The 16,168-nt window shown below is 38.7% G+C and overlaps 1 protein-coding gene across 5 annotated transcripts in view; it reads left to right on the forward strand.

Moving 5' to 3' along the window:
- LOC138186635 (uncharacterized) overlaps positions 1 to 16,168 on the forward strand; it is a 246,228-nt gene that overhangs the window by 80,777 nt on the left and 149,283 nt on the right. For 4 of the 5 annotated variants that reach the window (XM_069126690.1, XM_069126688.1, XM_069126692.1 and 1 more), the window contains one exon: positions 1,593 to 1,633. The gene's annotated coding sequence lies outside the window, so the exon portion shown is untranslated. Of the gene's footprint in view, positions 1 to 1,592; positions 1,634 to 12,048; positions 12,094 to 16,168 lie in introns of those variants that run through there. The other variant, XM_069126691.1, reaches the window with a different exon arrangement.

Here is a 16,168-nt window from a genome sequence, read left to right on the forward strand (position 1 = left end):
TCGTGTTTACAGTTATATAACTGGCCATCCTTTCACGGATCATACCGCCAACGATTCTATATGCCTTTCACACTTTCGGTGATTTATTCGACAGATGGAATGTACGGCAGGAATTTTTCCAGAGAATAAAGCAACGGGATTTTTAAACGTTCGAAAGAAACAATGCTGCCGTTTACGTTAATTTCATCACACGCTTCTTCGGTGGTTAAACAATATCAATTTACAGCAGAAGCATTTGAAATATAGAAAGTTTATTTCTTTACGTTGCAATTTATTTATTTTCTTAAATTCACTTGACCATCGTAGGAAAGCTTTTACCCGCGCGTCTAAAATTCATAGACAAGGCCTCGCGTCATCTTGCCGCTTCCGATCGCATCGTGAAAGGCCAATGGGTCGAATGCTTCGTGTTTCGACATCGAAGGAAGTGCGTCGTATTTCAGCCGCAGCAATTTACCGGCGATTTATAACCATTGACGAAAAGTCATGGACGTAGAAAAGTTAGGGTATATAGACACGCGTAAAAGTATCGATATACGAAGTGTATCGGATCGTAGAACGGTGTATGGGCTTTCCAGAAGAAAATAAGGGGACAGTGTAAAGTAGAAAGTTTACGCGTTGCCTGGTACCGTTGCACTTGAGTTCTATGTGGTTATACAACGACGATATGGCATCGGGGTGCGCGAGAAAATTGTAAGAGAACGTTTACGCAAATATGCTTCTCGTACGTTGTCACTGCGGAGGATTAAGCTATGCCAAAATTAAATAAAATTATTAATATTTATATGTACTATTTTCTAAATTGCTTTTGGTTAGTAATGTAGTAACTTATGGATCTTAGAGTAAGGACAAGTAATGATGATTTAATTAGGCTTTAGTGTAGTTTAATAAGCAATACTGAGTAACAAAAACCGATTACAATATCGTCGTGCGTATTATTATCACACACGCCTTGACTTCCCGATTCACACTCCGTGACCTCTCAACTCACACTGCACTTCTCCACTCGCATTCTGGCCGTTCTAGCATCCCTTTGTCTTTTCCTAGGCACCACACGCGTGTTCCGCAGACGCTCGTGGCCAGGGTCACGTAGGCCTTTTCTACGAAATTATGCACTTGAAAAGACCGATGACACATTTATGGACCCGACGGCGCCTCGGCTCTCGCGACATTGTTCATGGTTAACTCGATGTTTATTAGGCCCTTTTCCCGATACTACAGTAATGAAGTCGCTCAGGAGCAAAAATTCCTGTCATCTCTATTTTTATCTATTGTTATCTATCGTTATATACTATTAGTATTTACCAAAATACACAATTGGTTTTCAGAAGCAAAATGATCAACCTCGATGGACGTTTGATTCTGTGTGTTTCTATATAGCTCGGTTAGTGATCGGTGAAGTAGTAATCCTAAAAGTATAATCTAAAATATTATCTTAGAAAGATAATAATAGAAGAAAATTGTTATATTATAATATAGCATTAAATGAATAGAAGAAGGTGCTTAAATTCTATATGACAAATTAACGTAGAATGATTCATTTGTAATAAATCGTTTCGTGGAGATAATGATATTAATTCCTTCTTCTGTTTCAGAAATCGGCAAGTGCGGCTGCCACGTCCAACTTCTGCAACCCGTAAGTTTGCCACGATATACTACCAAAATATAATTGACACTATACGGTCCGCTTACGCTCGGATATCAAGCAAAGGCAGATTATAAATCACGAGACCTTTAGCTTCGTGCTAATGTACGCTTTTACGATCGGCTCATTGCCACAAAGTGCGTCATAAAGAAGCTAATAAAGTCCATCCGTGCTGGATGCTATCTTTATGAATTCGTGCCAGCTAGCTTCGCGCTTGTTTCGTTTTGTCCCTAGTTGTTGTTCCTTTTGTCAGCTCAACGCTGTACTTCAAATTTATTCAGCTAGAAATTCAGGTAAATTTATTCATGTTTCTTCAACCTGTTGGCCGAGTTATCCCTTAATTATTTAAAAGTTCCATGAAGATATGATATTGATTTTACGTTGGTCCTGGATTTTAGTAAAAATTTTAATATAATTGAACAAAGCGTAAAAAGATAGTGATTGCTGAATAAATTATCGCGTGAACTCGTCTCAATTAACAGGTTGAAAATTAATCGATAGGAATACAGATTAACTCTCGATTTCAAAATTGTTAAAATCGGCAAAGGTATCTTCGAACAAAAATGTTCGAACAAAATATCGCGTAACTGAAAATACTCTCAGGGGAGCGGATAAAAGAATTAGGAGAAAAAAATCACGAAAAAGAAAGATGCAAGCAAAAAATAGTTTCGCGTCTAGGGATTACCGAGCTTTTGGAAATATTTGTATAACCCAATTTACAGGACAGACAGGTGCCGGTAAGAATTTTCACCGGTGTATTTTTTAAAGCAAACACGGACCGTTGGTCGTTAACTGAAAAATCTGGACAAAAGCGGGACGTTTAAAACAATTACGCGGCGAGAGATTGACGAAATTTTTGCCGCATTTCCTTGCCGCGCGTAAAACTTTTCGCATTAATAATCGCATGGAATCATTGTCCGGCCGCGAAACGAATGGGGAGATTTTTGTACAAGCCAGAGGATAAAAAGGGACGTTTGACTAGGTGACCTCCATCGGGTTTTTGTCGCGTATGTTTGCCTCCGTTCAACGCCGACGCTTGCAAAAAGATCGTTAGCGGGATCTAGAAATGGTATACCGATGTGGCTTATCGATTCTAATTTACCGGAAAGTCATTATCGCGCTAAAAAGTTGCTATTCCATTCCATAATGTTGCCTTGGAATTCCTGTCGGACCCAATTTTCAGTTATCTGTTCTAGTCGTCCTAAATTCGCAACGAATTTCCAGGTAATTTCAAGTTTGAATCATACTATGATTATGTATTTCCTTGGACATTCCTCTCAACGTGAAAACCATAAATACGTATATAGGATGAAAACGTATTGCCGTAGCCATGGAATTTCTTGAAAGAATAGATTTGAATTATTCAAACGTACCAAAATTTTCTAATTTGAAATGTAACGAACGTAAATTCCAATTGTGCCATTTTATAACGTAAACGTAACTATATCTGCCACAGTGGAAACCCCGTTAGCCTAATCTTCGCTCTAATCGGCGAAACAATTTCGACTTTATCTCTCGGCCATGGATTGCAACACGGCTGAATACGCATATTAGCGATTATTCGCGTCGATCGCGCGACAACGATGCCCGCGTAACCGATAAACGTTAATAAACCTCGTATAACTATATTGGGCGACGTGTAATTCCCGATTCAATCGGCGGAATCGTCTCTCCATGACCGCGAAGAACGTCGCCGTGGAAACGATCGTAATCTGATGTCTGCCCCGAGAAAACCCGTGATTATTCTAACGCATCGAACTAGGCAAGAGAGGATCGACTTGTATCGGATCGACTTAATATTCATCGTCGAGCGCCTTACAAATTGTATTCTCAATTTTCATGAGCCAGTCCTCCTTCCAAAGTGATTTGGTCGTCGCGTCGCGCATCCTTGGGTTAAAAAGCGAAAAGTCAGCTGGAAGTTGTAACGATCTAGTTGTGTAGGAGGCTGGAAAGAAGGAGAGGGAGGGAAGATGACTTTTTATCGAGACAGCCAGGTCGTACGATGGACCGATTATAGGGTGGAAGTATCGAGTGGACCATTAAATCGTATCCGGAGCAATTACATCCGATCTACTCGCGTCTGATGATGTTGATTTAAGCCACGCTCTCAGTGAGATCGTCAAAGATGCCGTTTATTATTCGCAATAGTCGATTAGTGGAGGAATAGCGCGACACAGCCAGCGCTTTATCGAGCGTTCTCGAGTGCTTTAAGAAATCGAACGGAGGACTTTGAAGATTGAACGCCGAAAGAGGCGCGCTATTAGCAAGCACAGAGTACGCTGTTGCGACACACCGTGTCTAGCTTGTTTGGAATTTAAACGAGTAACTCGAGTCGGCTGGCTCAGGCAGAAGAGGCCAGACAGATTCGAGAGCGTACAATTAATTAATTTTTTCTCTGATAAAGTTTGTAACGTTTATCGAGAGAAAATTTATAACGAAATATGAACGATGCGAAATATCGGAGGCACGTCTTATCTCTTCGTAGACTTTTGGCTATCTAATTTAAGTATTTGACAGAAGCATCCATTTCTACTTGAATTACTCCATTCGAGACATTGGTAAAGGATAGGATTTAATTGCATAATAGAACAATAATTTAATAACGAAGAAAGTTCGTTTTAATTGAAAAATTCGTACTGTTTGCTGCTTGTTATTAATGTCTTTGAAAGAAGCGAAAGGGGAAGGAAAGGGACAGTTTAATTACTCAGAGGTTCTAGTCGAAATTCACGAAGAACGTACGAAACGATTCGAAAAAAGCGAAGCTTAAATATTTAATAAAAAAAGGAAGTCAGAAACGCAGTCTCATCTCAGACTCCTTTTCTCCTGGCTCTTCGACTCTTTAATCAATGAGCACCGAGAAAACTTCCGTAATTCTTCCTGTTCTCGCTGCATTTCTCTTCTCTTTCCTGCAACGATATACTGAAAAAGATATTTACCCGTCCTAACAAAGTTCATTAAAAACAGAACCACGGCCCAAGAACTCGGAAATTACTTACTGATTCGGAATTCAATTTCGAGGAACGCTGGAAAACTATTTCCCACTCGTAATCAGCTGATTCTTTGCACCCGCCGCTAATGACTAAAGCGTTAACGAATGAAGAATATGAAGAAACACGAGCACGGCTGAAATGGCGAGCGCAAATTCGCCCGTTCGAAGTGAAACTGTTCTCGAACAACTCTCAGAGCCCGAGAAAGTCTCGTTAAAAAGTGCTCAGAAGTGTATCAGTTATCGAAAACGCCTCGACCAGGTTGAATGGGTCGGTGACACCCGAGAAATCACTTTCATGAACGAGAATCCTTAAGATCGTGTTTAGAAGGGGAGAGAAAGAGGAACGAGAAAAAAGGAGAAAGAGAGAAATAGATAGATAGATAAATAGATAGATAGAGAGAGAGAGAGTGAGAGAGTGAGTGAGGGAGAGAAAGAGCATACGGACAGGAAGGTCGGCCATCCTGCGGCAACTCGTTCCCTTCGAAATTCTCGACGAAATATCGACGCGATTCCGATAACTTATGACGGCTGCTGCTTCCAGTTCCACCACTTCTATGGTGATTGCCTTTTGTTACGGCTGAATAGCGTCCGTTGGTGCTCGAGTCCTGGCTTGTGCCGTTCCATGAGGTTCCTTGCACTCGTTCCCTTCGTACCGGGAGAAAATGGAGTTCCTTTCTACGGGACTCTTTCGAGGGACAACTTCTTTTCGACTGAAACTGACCGCAGCGCAGCTGAGTAGGCAGGGAGACCCGAAGGACCATGTACCACGGTAGTCGAAGAAAAGGGAGTGGAAAGTGGGTTTTCACTTGAAAGATCGTTCGGAAGTAGGGGAAATTATTGGAGGATAAAGTTTTAGGCCCTTTGCCCTCTGGCGAACAGATTGCAGGTTTAGCCGTTCCACTGTTATTTTTATTCTATGAAAATCACTGCAGGCTGTCGTGTACAGTAACCACTCGATCTTCGTTCGTTCTTTTATTGAATCGAGCGGAGAAGTTGTTGCGTTTTTACCGTATTAGATATCGCCATGTTATATTTACACGATTATCGATATTTCCACGAGTTTTTCGATTGCTTCTTTGTAGAAGCTTCGTTGTTTGATCGTGAAATAACCCCGCCAGAGGAGTATATACACCTTATCTATACAAATCGCTATTATCACAAACGAAACGCAAATAAAATCGAAGATATCAATTTAATCGTCGATCGAACGGGGCCGACCGATATTCCTCAGGAAAACCACTATGTACGGCTCGCGTTTCGAACAATCGTTTCACCTTCGATACCAGTCCGTTGTTACCATTTTTACAGGAATATTTTGATATTTTGCGCTGCAAGTTCCAACTTGGAAAACATTCGCTGATACGCGGTACAACGTTGGCAGGAAAAATTCGCTGTAAAAATATGGCCTGAGATAGAAGCCGGATCGGTAGGGAAATATGTAGAAAGGAAGATTCGATCGATCGACGGCCCATTTAATTTTCAGATTCTATTTTTAAATGGCAGTCGCGTTTGGGTTTTCTCTGTGAGCCCTGCTCGCCGTATCTACGAGGATGGCTAGCATCGACGGTGGAAAAGGGGGTGGACAGCATTCCTTTCTATGCGTAACAAAATTAAATTCTCCGACGACGGATTGGTAACCGCCGCATTCTTCTGCGTGCGGAAAAACTAATTGCACCGGTTCGTCTTCAATGAATTTTCCCTGGCCATTATTCAACTCGGGAACATTGCCACACCGCCGTTGAAAAAACAAATACGTCGTGTGTCATTTTGCGAGAGGGTAGCCGCGTTTCCGCGGAAAGAACGAACGTTGATTGACCGTTCTTGTGGACTCGTAAATTTTTATAATTCGTTCATTTAATTTTTGCTTTTGTAAACGCCCACGTGTGTTCGTGACTTGTTGATACTGAGCCGACTCGATTGCTCGAATTTATCGTTCGTTCGTATCGATATTGTTGCCTCGTTTTTATATCGCAGCCACTGGAACTGCCTTTTCCCTATTCGTTGACTATCGCTAATACTTTCGGCTAATTTTTGGTGCAAGCGACCTGAAATTTGTGATCGATCGCATCTCTAAGGCTAGATGAGTTTAATGATTTTTCTATCGGTGAATGATTTTATTCGTCGTTTTATTTTTCGTTTCGTTTCATTATAAAACGTATGACGATCAGAGTCGAAGTCGAAACTCATAGCCATTTCAAATTATCCGGTTCTCACCTAACGCATAACATAACTCGTTAAAAATGTGGACAACACTAGAGTTTTCTATCGTTGTACGACGATATTTTACTCGTTAAGAGTTTACCCGTCGCAGTTGGAAGTTGTATGAACGCTTTCGTTGTTTTGCAACTCCATGCTTTAGCGAGGCGTGCCGCTACGATTCAAAGGAGACAGTTTGTCGAGACTAGTTTGCATGCTTTTTACAGTTTCAAGTATTGCGCGAATTTAATTATTTTCGCTCCTCCAGTCCCATCGTGCGTTTGGATACCGCGATAATTGTCTAAAAATCTAGAAAAAGTGACGATCATTACGTTATGAAATCTCCCGGCGTATGCAATATTCGCTTGCTGCGATCGAAACAGACCTGGTTGTCCAGATAAATAGGCAAACGTAATCGTAAATGTACGTGTTGATGTTATCATGAATTTGTCCTCTAGTTCATCGAAAAGCAAGCAAGAGTAGAAAGACGAATGGTAATTCGTATAGTTTATCGGCCGATTAAATATTCACATGACTGTAGAAAACATAGAGTTGCCCAGGCACCTGTCAAAAATTGTAACTTTCTTCTTAGTGCAATCAGTGCATTGTTTCTTCAGCGATAAATATTTCTAACAAATTTGTAATTATTTATGCTATCTATGATTTGTAAAATCTTACCAATCACATCGACAGTTTTGATTAAAAGTCACTCAAGGTATATTATCGCGTATATGAAAGATTGGACAAATTGAGCTATTAATAAATCATAGTAAATAAGGATAGGGACGATTGGGCCGGTGAATTATATCTATTTAGAGAACGATGATTTATTTTCGGTACGCGACAGGCTGTTCGTGCAGAGGGTTAAAATACAAGGTTCACCGGCAGCGCAAATTAACAGTATAAGGCAGGTTTATGTTGCCATTGATCGTCAGTTTAATACCACCGACATTTTTTTTTACCGTTCACGCGTAAAAATCCCTTAAAATGTTACCAGCAGAAAATTGCTGTTTTCCAGTTTTAATAACGGTATAGGTTTCGCGTACGGCACGACAAATAATTTCATAAATTGCACTGCTCTTTACCGGTATCGCTGGTCCCATGCCGGGTGCGAGGAACTGTTTAAATTTCGGTATTAAAATGTTAACTCTGTATTATTTAGTACCACCTTTTTCCATCTTTATTTTTCCAAAATGAAATATTGCACAATGCTCGATAGAAGGGCAGATAATTGTTAGTTTAAAATAACGCGAACAGCGAAAGTAATCTTTTATTTTAAAATAAGATTATTAAATTAATTTCGATAGAAAGTGGACGAAGCACGCAAGACGAGATACCTTACTTTGCAGACCTTTTTAAATTTCTTTACGAACTTCATCCATCGCTTAGGAAAGGAACAGGTCAGAAAGAATCATTTAAAAAATAACGATCAGAGATGTCTTAGACCCCATAAATTGTAAATTTTAACAATTCGAGAGGCAAACAGTGGCGAGTAGAAAACGGTCATCCGAAAAGTGGATTTCATTGTATCCAGAAAATAACCGCGAGAGATTTCGCGTTTAGCCAAAGAAGAAAAGATTTCCGTTTATTCTCCGCGGGGATCTTAAGAAAAGCTGCGAACATTTCTGCGCAACTTCCCTGACAAACTTACCCTACCCCTTTTCAAAGGCGCCTCTAAGTTTCCTTTCGTAAAGTTTTACCTTGACCCAGCAGCCGTAGCAGGCCTGGATGAAGTGCAGTGAGAATGTGCGCAACTGGTTGGCTGACAACTTTCCCGACACGTGAGAATTGCAGATGCTGCCTCGCTCTTGCTTTTAAATGTCTCTGGGAAGCTGTTAGACGCCGCGTCGTGCTCGTTTCTTCTTTGCTTGCTCATCTTCGTCTTTTCTCTGTAGTTTCTTTTTCCTTCTCCTTTTGCCTTATTTTTTTTTCTTCACGCTCGAGGCGTCAGCGGGCAATGTTGAAGTTGCCAACACTGGATGAGCAACGTGTTTCGTCTCGTTGGTAGACTCGTAGGGTGAAACTGATTTTTTTTAGTAACTCTCACCGAATCTGTCACATTGCTCACGTGACGAAAGGCGAAATTAGATTTTTCGAAGCTTCTAAGAGGTTGACAGTTAGAAAGCTTGATCTCGTGAAAATTATTCTTCCGTAAGAATCAATCTATTCTTCGTAATTATTACTCTTCACGGAATCTTATATAACTTGCTGCACGAAATACTGTAACGATTGCTGCAAAAGTAGGTCATATTTATCGAAATACTGAAAATGGTATAACGATAAACAAATAAAACGAAACACGAAAGATATAAATCCCAGGAAGGTACATTATCTTTGAGGCAATTTTGTTATTAGCTTTTCGAACAAACCGATAATACAACGCGAGACAAAGCACGTTTGTTTCTCACGAACCGTGACAAAATCTCGTTCAGTTGCTTATGCGATACTCTAACAGTTTGCATCCGATCGATATCGCTAGTAACGTCATTATACAGGTCTTGTCAAAGTGTACGCATGATTTCGATGCAACATTATCGCGTTTGGCGGCCGATAGGTATAGCCAGACTGAAATTTTTACCAGGCTTGCCGGATGCCCGGTCCGGGAGCAAATATAATTTTACACCCGTAGGATATGGCGAAGCAGCGATGCTGAACAAAACGGATTTGAAAAAATAAAAAATTCACTCTGCCCTTCCGTGGAACGATTTTCGGTGTGATTCGGTGACAGAGAATCGGTTGTTTAAATCGAATAATTTTGTTTGCCGGCCGCTCGAATTGCGGTCGTTTGTCACGTTTGTCATATAGAAAATTCTTGCTCGCGCTTCGTTGCTTGATGAAACGATCCGAACGTTTCAGATATTTAAATGATTCTTTATTCAAACGTATTCTTCTTGTTTTATCAATTGGGGAGAAAAAAATCCTCGGGGAAAAATTTCGGGAACGAAATTTTTGCTACGAAACTTCAAATAGATCCAGAACCAGCATCTCTTTTTTTAAGTTACAACGCCTGCGTTGTTAACTATAATTATTTAAAAACTATTACATAAGATGGAATATTATCGTGGCTTCTGGTGACAGGAAACGAGACTTAAATACTTTTCAAATTGTAGTAATGTATCAGAAATTTACCTAATTGAGTGACAGGCGACGTTGGCAGTGTCGCTCGTTGTCGAGTCAACTGTCCGAGCGGTGTCATTTAAATAATTGCCGTGGCATATTCATCGAATTAATAATGAGTAACTTCAACCGTGTTTAACAGCTTTCATGCGGATTTCTCGCTTGCATCTATACGAATTCCGTAACAGGATTTCCAACGTTCTATCAAAACATTTTCCTAATCGATGAGATAAATTCTGATCCTTCTATAAATAATGAATCACTGTTATTCGGTAGATAAGTTCAAATTCGCTAGCAACGAAGAACGCGTAACGTTCCAAATATCGCGTAGAAAATCTAGCGCGTTTCGTTTGATAAATATTCCTTTATTACTTATTTTCTGAAGCGACGCCTTTTGCCGGCATCTATGAAAATATCACAAGTTCTTCATCGCAGAACACACACCCACTCGCCAAATTGAACGCGTCATTTAATCCACGCAATGCGTTAAAGGCAGATCCACAGCTTACGTAGATAGGTGATAAGGTAATTAAACATCGCATTCTATCATCGAAGCAGTAAGCTTCGTTTCTGTATGCTCCATCGCTAATCAGTCAAAGAACCGCCAGAAATGTGAATTCGCTACGTTTGCCGTGCTTATCACTTGCAAAGTATATTAGGCAACAACGTGCGGCTGCATTCTCGCATAATTGCACGAGGCGACACCTAATTCATGCGTTCGTGCATTTGTACATTTACTCTAATTTGAACATATGAATAGTAAAATCGACAGATTTGGCGATCTGTTCTTCAAATCAATGTTGTTAGTTGTCTCGTTATGCAAATTGATATTTTTACGTAATAGGAATAATTAAATGGAATTTAGATGGATATATTTAAATACTGATTGTACGTAATTTCTTTTAACTCGTGCCAAGTGAACTGTTACGTTATAAATCTACAATAACATTATATAAATTGTGTGATAAAATTCGGGAAAAGATAACCGATTACCGATTGAATAGAAACGAGTCAAGATAGTACTGTTATCGAAAATTAGAATCACGCTCGAATCGAGCACTCTCATACGACAGAATTGAAATATTATACGCTACGCTCGATATTGCAAAAGAGAAACACATACATATTTCCTATGATGATTTTTAATCTTCGAACGATCTACTTTTCGAAAAGAAAGAGGAAGAAAAATAGAATACGTTTGAAACAAAAATGAGAAAAGGAAAGGGAAGATTAAAGGAAAATGGTACATTAAGAGGCAAGTGTTTCGCTTGGAATGCAATGATTTATGACGATGATCGCGCAATAATAGCAACAGCCGAAGAAGCCCAACACGCGGTCAAATAATTTCTGCCTCGTCATCCCCATCCGTGGAGGCTGTAAGGAATCCAGCCGATTTATGTTAACAATAGACAAAGTTCATCAGAACGCGTTGAATGTAATGCGCGGATTCGGAAATTTTGAAACTCCTCCAGTTCTCTGATTCCCGACGATTCCGGATCCCCATGTTGGCTCATCAGTCACACGTGACTGTATAATGTCCATTACACGCGGAACTGGCGAATGGATTTAGCAAATCGGTTCACGACACACGTAACATGCGCGTACGTTCACATAGGCCAGGTCTGTCCGCGAATGCGCGTCCAACTACACACACAGACAGGCTAGGTTGTGTGCGTACACCTGGCCGCGTGTATCGCAGGCCACAGCACTGGTTGCACCTAGTATCGGTTAGAATTTCCCAAGCCACAATAATTTTAGGTACCGGTGACCATAAATATCTTTCAGTCCGTTGGTAATTTTAGGCCGCACTCTGTAGTCTCCTTGAATGTGGCAAACAGAGAATAGCCGCTTTTCGAGGGCTGCGTCTTCGAAGATACATCGACGACTACGCGTTCGTTCCACTGGTTTTGCCAAAGATGGCCAGGTTATTTTATATAAATCGTTATAAGATCGTGACGATCTTGGCAATTTAGAGTACGGAAGGTATTTGGTCTGTATTCATTAGGAAATATTTGCAAACTGTAATTACAACATTTATTATTTAATAATTGAATTGGGATTATATTATATTTTCAGCGATCCAAAAATATCTTCATGCGGTTAGAAAAATTATTAAATGGGATTACAAGAATTTCAATATCCATCCATCGTAAGTAAACTATTTTTTTGCGCTAAATGTCAGAATTCAGTTGTTATTGGATTGGATTTCCCAAATCTATTAAATATTCCGCGCGTCAGAAATGTTTAGAGTCGACGGAAATGGACGCATGAATAATCGATTTGACAAATCATTTAGCTTTGTCGATATCTCTTGTCAATATTTTGAACGATATTATGTATAGAATACACGCAGAGATTGAAAATATCATAGCCTAGATTTTTCACTACTGGTAGAAGGTGTCTTCCTGACCTGTTTATAAAACTCTTCCGTTCCTTATGATAAAACATCTTGAACTAGAATATCCTTATCTCGTTATTCGAACTTCCAACCACCTTTTACCATCTTTTTTCCTTCTCTGAATATTATCTATGCAGTGTTAGCGCTGCAGGGTTTTATATTGCGCGGAGAATTAATGGAGGCAACGTCGCTATCTTCGAAATTATCATTCAATGCATTCTGCGCGGATATTATTTTTCGGTTATGCAAATAAAACTGTGGCTCCGCCGGGAGCAATATGCGAATTCTCAGCAGAGGGAGCTTGTAGACTTTTATATCTGCGGGAAGGATGGAAGGAAGAGCGAATACAAGATAAAAATATGTAGGATACAAACTTCTTGTAAAAACGTTGCACTCTCAAGGCATTTCCTAAATCTTTTCTCTGTAGAGCCATTTTCTTACGGCACGTGATTGATTTTCAAATTGTAATCGATCGCAAGCAATTGTAATGTAATCTGCATATCGTAGAGCAAATTTTCGTTTTTCGATAGAAATAAGGATATTAAAATTGTGTTACAAACGGTAATTGAAGAAGAATTCAATCTTCAACGGAATACTAGTTTCGAAATGTAGAGTGAAGTATCTAGATGTTTTAATATTGCGCAGGAGTTATTATTAGATCAACGTTTTTACCTGAACATGGTCTAGTTTATCGAAAATTGCAAAACAATTTAATTGATGTACATACTTATGTATCTTAGTGACAAATTACGAGCCAAATGATTTCGTAACAGCACGAATCGGTTACATAGTAGCCCGTTAGTTCGGTGAGTCATATGTTTGCACGACGTAGAAATAAACAAGATCACAGCGTTGCGAAAATAAGTCGGTCGAACCTTTTTAAAAATGAAATTGGTTTATTCCACCATTTCCTTTCTAGTTCGAATATGTAAATCTAAATGGATGGTAACAGTGACCTTTTTATCATTGGATTTTTTACTTATGCCATTCGGTAAATTTCTAACCGCTCGCGTCGACTATCATGAATTCATGTGAAAATGCGGGTCTTTTTTCAGCCAGAAATCAGTTTTTAATAGGTTCGTATCGCTGTGTCTATTTTTCTGACGATGAAAAAATTCCTTTCGTTACATTATATTTGATCAATACAGTGATAAAAATCGTTATTTGATTCGGCGCTATATTGTGAGCCCTATTATTTACAAAAGCAGAAATACGATATTTAAAAATATTAAAATATGATAACGGAAACTGTTCTAGAGAAGGAAAAACGAGAGAAAGATAAACGAAATAATTTATCGTCGAAATTAAATAAAAATTGTACAAAAATTGTAAGGTACGATATAATATAACATAATAACGTACAAATTAATCTTTTTACGTTTCATATTCCCGCCGTCAAAGAGAAAAGAAGGGAAATTGTAAAATAGTGTGTCAGATACAGACTAAGATAAAAAAAAGCTATGTTTCTTTTTAATTAAGAATAAGATTCAATTCACGAAATAAAAATTTTTCTTCTTAGAGATTAAAATAGTAATTAACGGATGGATATGGAATTCGTTTGTTTAAATCATACAAAACACACGAAACGTATCATGCGTCTATTATCGTTTTATCGATCGTGAAGTGCATTCTTCTAAAAGTCATTGCAGTTTTTATCTATGCGTTAACGCGTTGCAAATTCAATGAAACGAGTGCCTTCCTGCAAGCGAAATGGGGTTGTAAATCGTACCGGAAGTATCCCACGAACCACGCATTCTTTCATTTCCCCTCATCTCCTATACGCGCATTTTTTCCTTCGTATCATTTTTTTCCGGTCTCTCGCTCACGCCTTCGAACTGGTACGCATCGCTCTTCAAATATTCATACTCGCTTGTTCTTTCACTATCTTTTTCTTCGAGTTTGTTTTACGGTTTTACTCCTGCCAGTCCTCGTTTCATTCGTCATGTTTCACGTATCAAGCATGCATCTCTCTCTATCTCGCTACGTCAGATTTTAGAAATTGTCAACGCAGTGAAATTATATCGAGTCGATGAAAAGTAATTAAGCGATAACAAATGACGCTTGATAAATGAGCGAATACGTCTGGAGAATGTGAAGAAGAAAAATACATAAAACAATATGTGTGTACGAGGGCTAGACACGATGGGAGATTTCAGAAAACAAATGGAAGGTGTCGAAAGGGAGAAAAGAGATATTTTATGCTAACGCCAGGCGTGAACGCCGCCTGTTCATTATAACTGATACGCAATAATCTATGTATGTAAACGAAATAACTTTTAATATAACTTGCAAATAAGTTTGAAAACTTTAATCTATTAAAATTGATGGGATTTTTCACGCAGGCAGAAAAAAGAAAAGAAGAGAGAGGCAACTCTTCTCAATTATGTTGCAATTTGTCTTTCATTCTTCAAACATCAGTCCATTATTCTTTATTCTTTTTAATTTGCCAATAGCAATGCGATAGCAATCCTGAATAGCTTACTCACATAAAGCGCAGTAGCACAATAATTTACCGCTAAACATTATATTTTCATCGCGTTATCGCGAAACGATTTATCGTGAAATAATCCTGTCTGACCTATAAATTCCTTTTCGCTATCAAAACGACACTCCAACGAGGCAGCAAGCTTTTTGTCCGAAAGTACGATCGTGCGCTACGGTTGTTTCGCTTTTTCTGAACTTGAAAGTTCGCTCGTAAATAGCCGGTACACCGAAGAATCGTCGCGGAAACGCTTCAATCTCGCGGCGACAAATACAAGCTCGCCAGAAATTTCCAAGCGAACATTTTCCAACTTTCCACATAATGTGTTTTCTCCGCGTTTCGCTAATACAACCGCGGCGGAACATCGAGATCGCCTACCCGACCACGTATAATTAATTAACATGTGTTTATGCTTTGCACGAACTTATAAATATTCATGGAACACTGGGCTAAGGTATACAGCTGGTCGAATTTGGTAATTTCCAAAAATCTATTCAGATGATAGTTGAAATCGAAAGATATCGAGTATCAAATATATTCCGGCGATCCATTAACGTTTAGCAATCTAAACCGATATCGGACAAATGTTTTGAACGATTTACAATAATAAATTAAAATGTTATTAAAATAGATTTAAATTCATGGAAAAATTAGAGTATATACACTGTTGGAATAAATTGAAAGCGAAGAATTGAATTTGGTGGTTCGCGGTATGCGTGAATTAGTAATTTGATGAATCGCGAACGAAAATCGATCATATTATTAATTGAAATATATCAGTTATTGCTTATGCTAATGTAAAATGAAACATCGATTTTGTAACTTCTGATTCTGATACACATTCCGCGGTAGATAATATTTGTAACATAAATATTAATCGAATATTGGTAAACTATTTGCATTCGAGTCACAATTGCAGCTGAAAAATGGATCCTATGACGCTTTTTTAAATATTATGATTTCGATAGATGACTCATTTAAATATTATAGTACAACGTTGTTAAAGAGAATTTCATATGAAATATTTATTGGATAATAGTTTTGAAGCAACGTGAATATCTAAGCGAGTTATTTTGAAATAGAATGAACGATGAGAACGAAATATTAAGAAAGCGCGAAAAATAAGAAACGTGTAAGATGGTAATGAATGTAAATCGCGACGCCGAAATTCTTGTCAAAGATTTTCGTGCGATTCCAGACGATTTTATTCTATCACCTTATCTATCACCTTTTAAAACCGATACTTCATCGAAGTACATTACTTAAAGTAATAATGTTAAAATAGATCGTTATAAGATTATAAGATCGTAGGATTCGATATTCAATTAAACAGGAATAACTTTA

Source organism: Bombus flavifrons, chromosome 14, assembly GCF_040668555.2.
Source record: "Bombus flavifrons isolate JBK064 chromosome 14, iyBomFlav1_principal, whole genome shotgun sequence".
NCBI classification, from domain to species: domain Eukaryota; kingdom Metazoa; phylum Arthropoda; class Insecta; order Hymenoptera; family Apidae; genus Bombus; species Bombus flavifrons.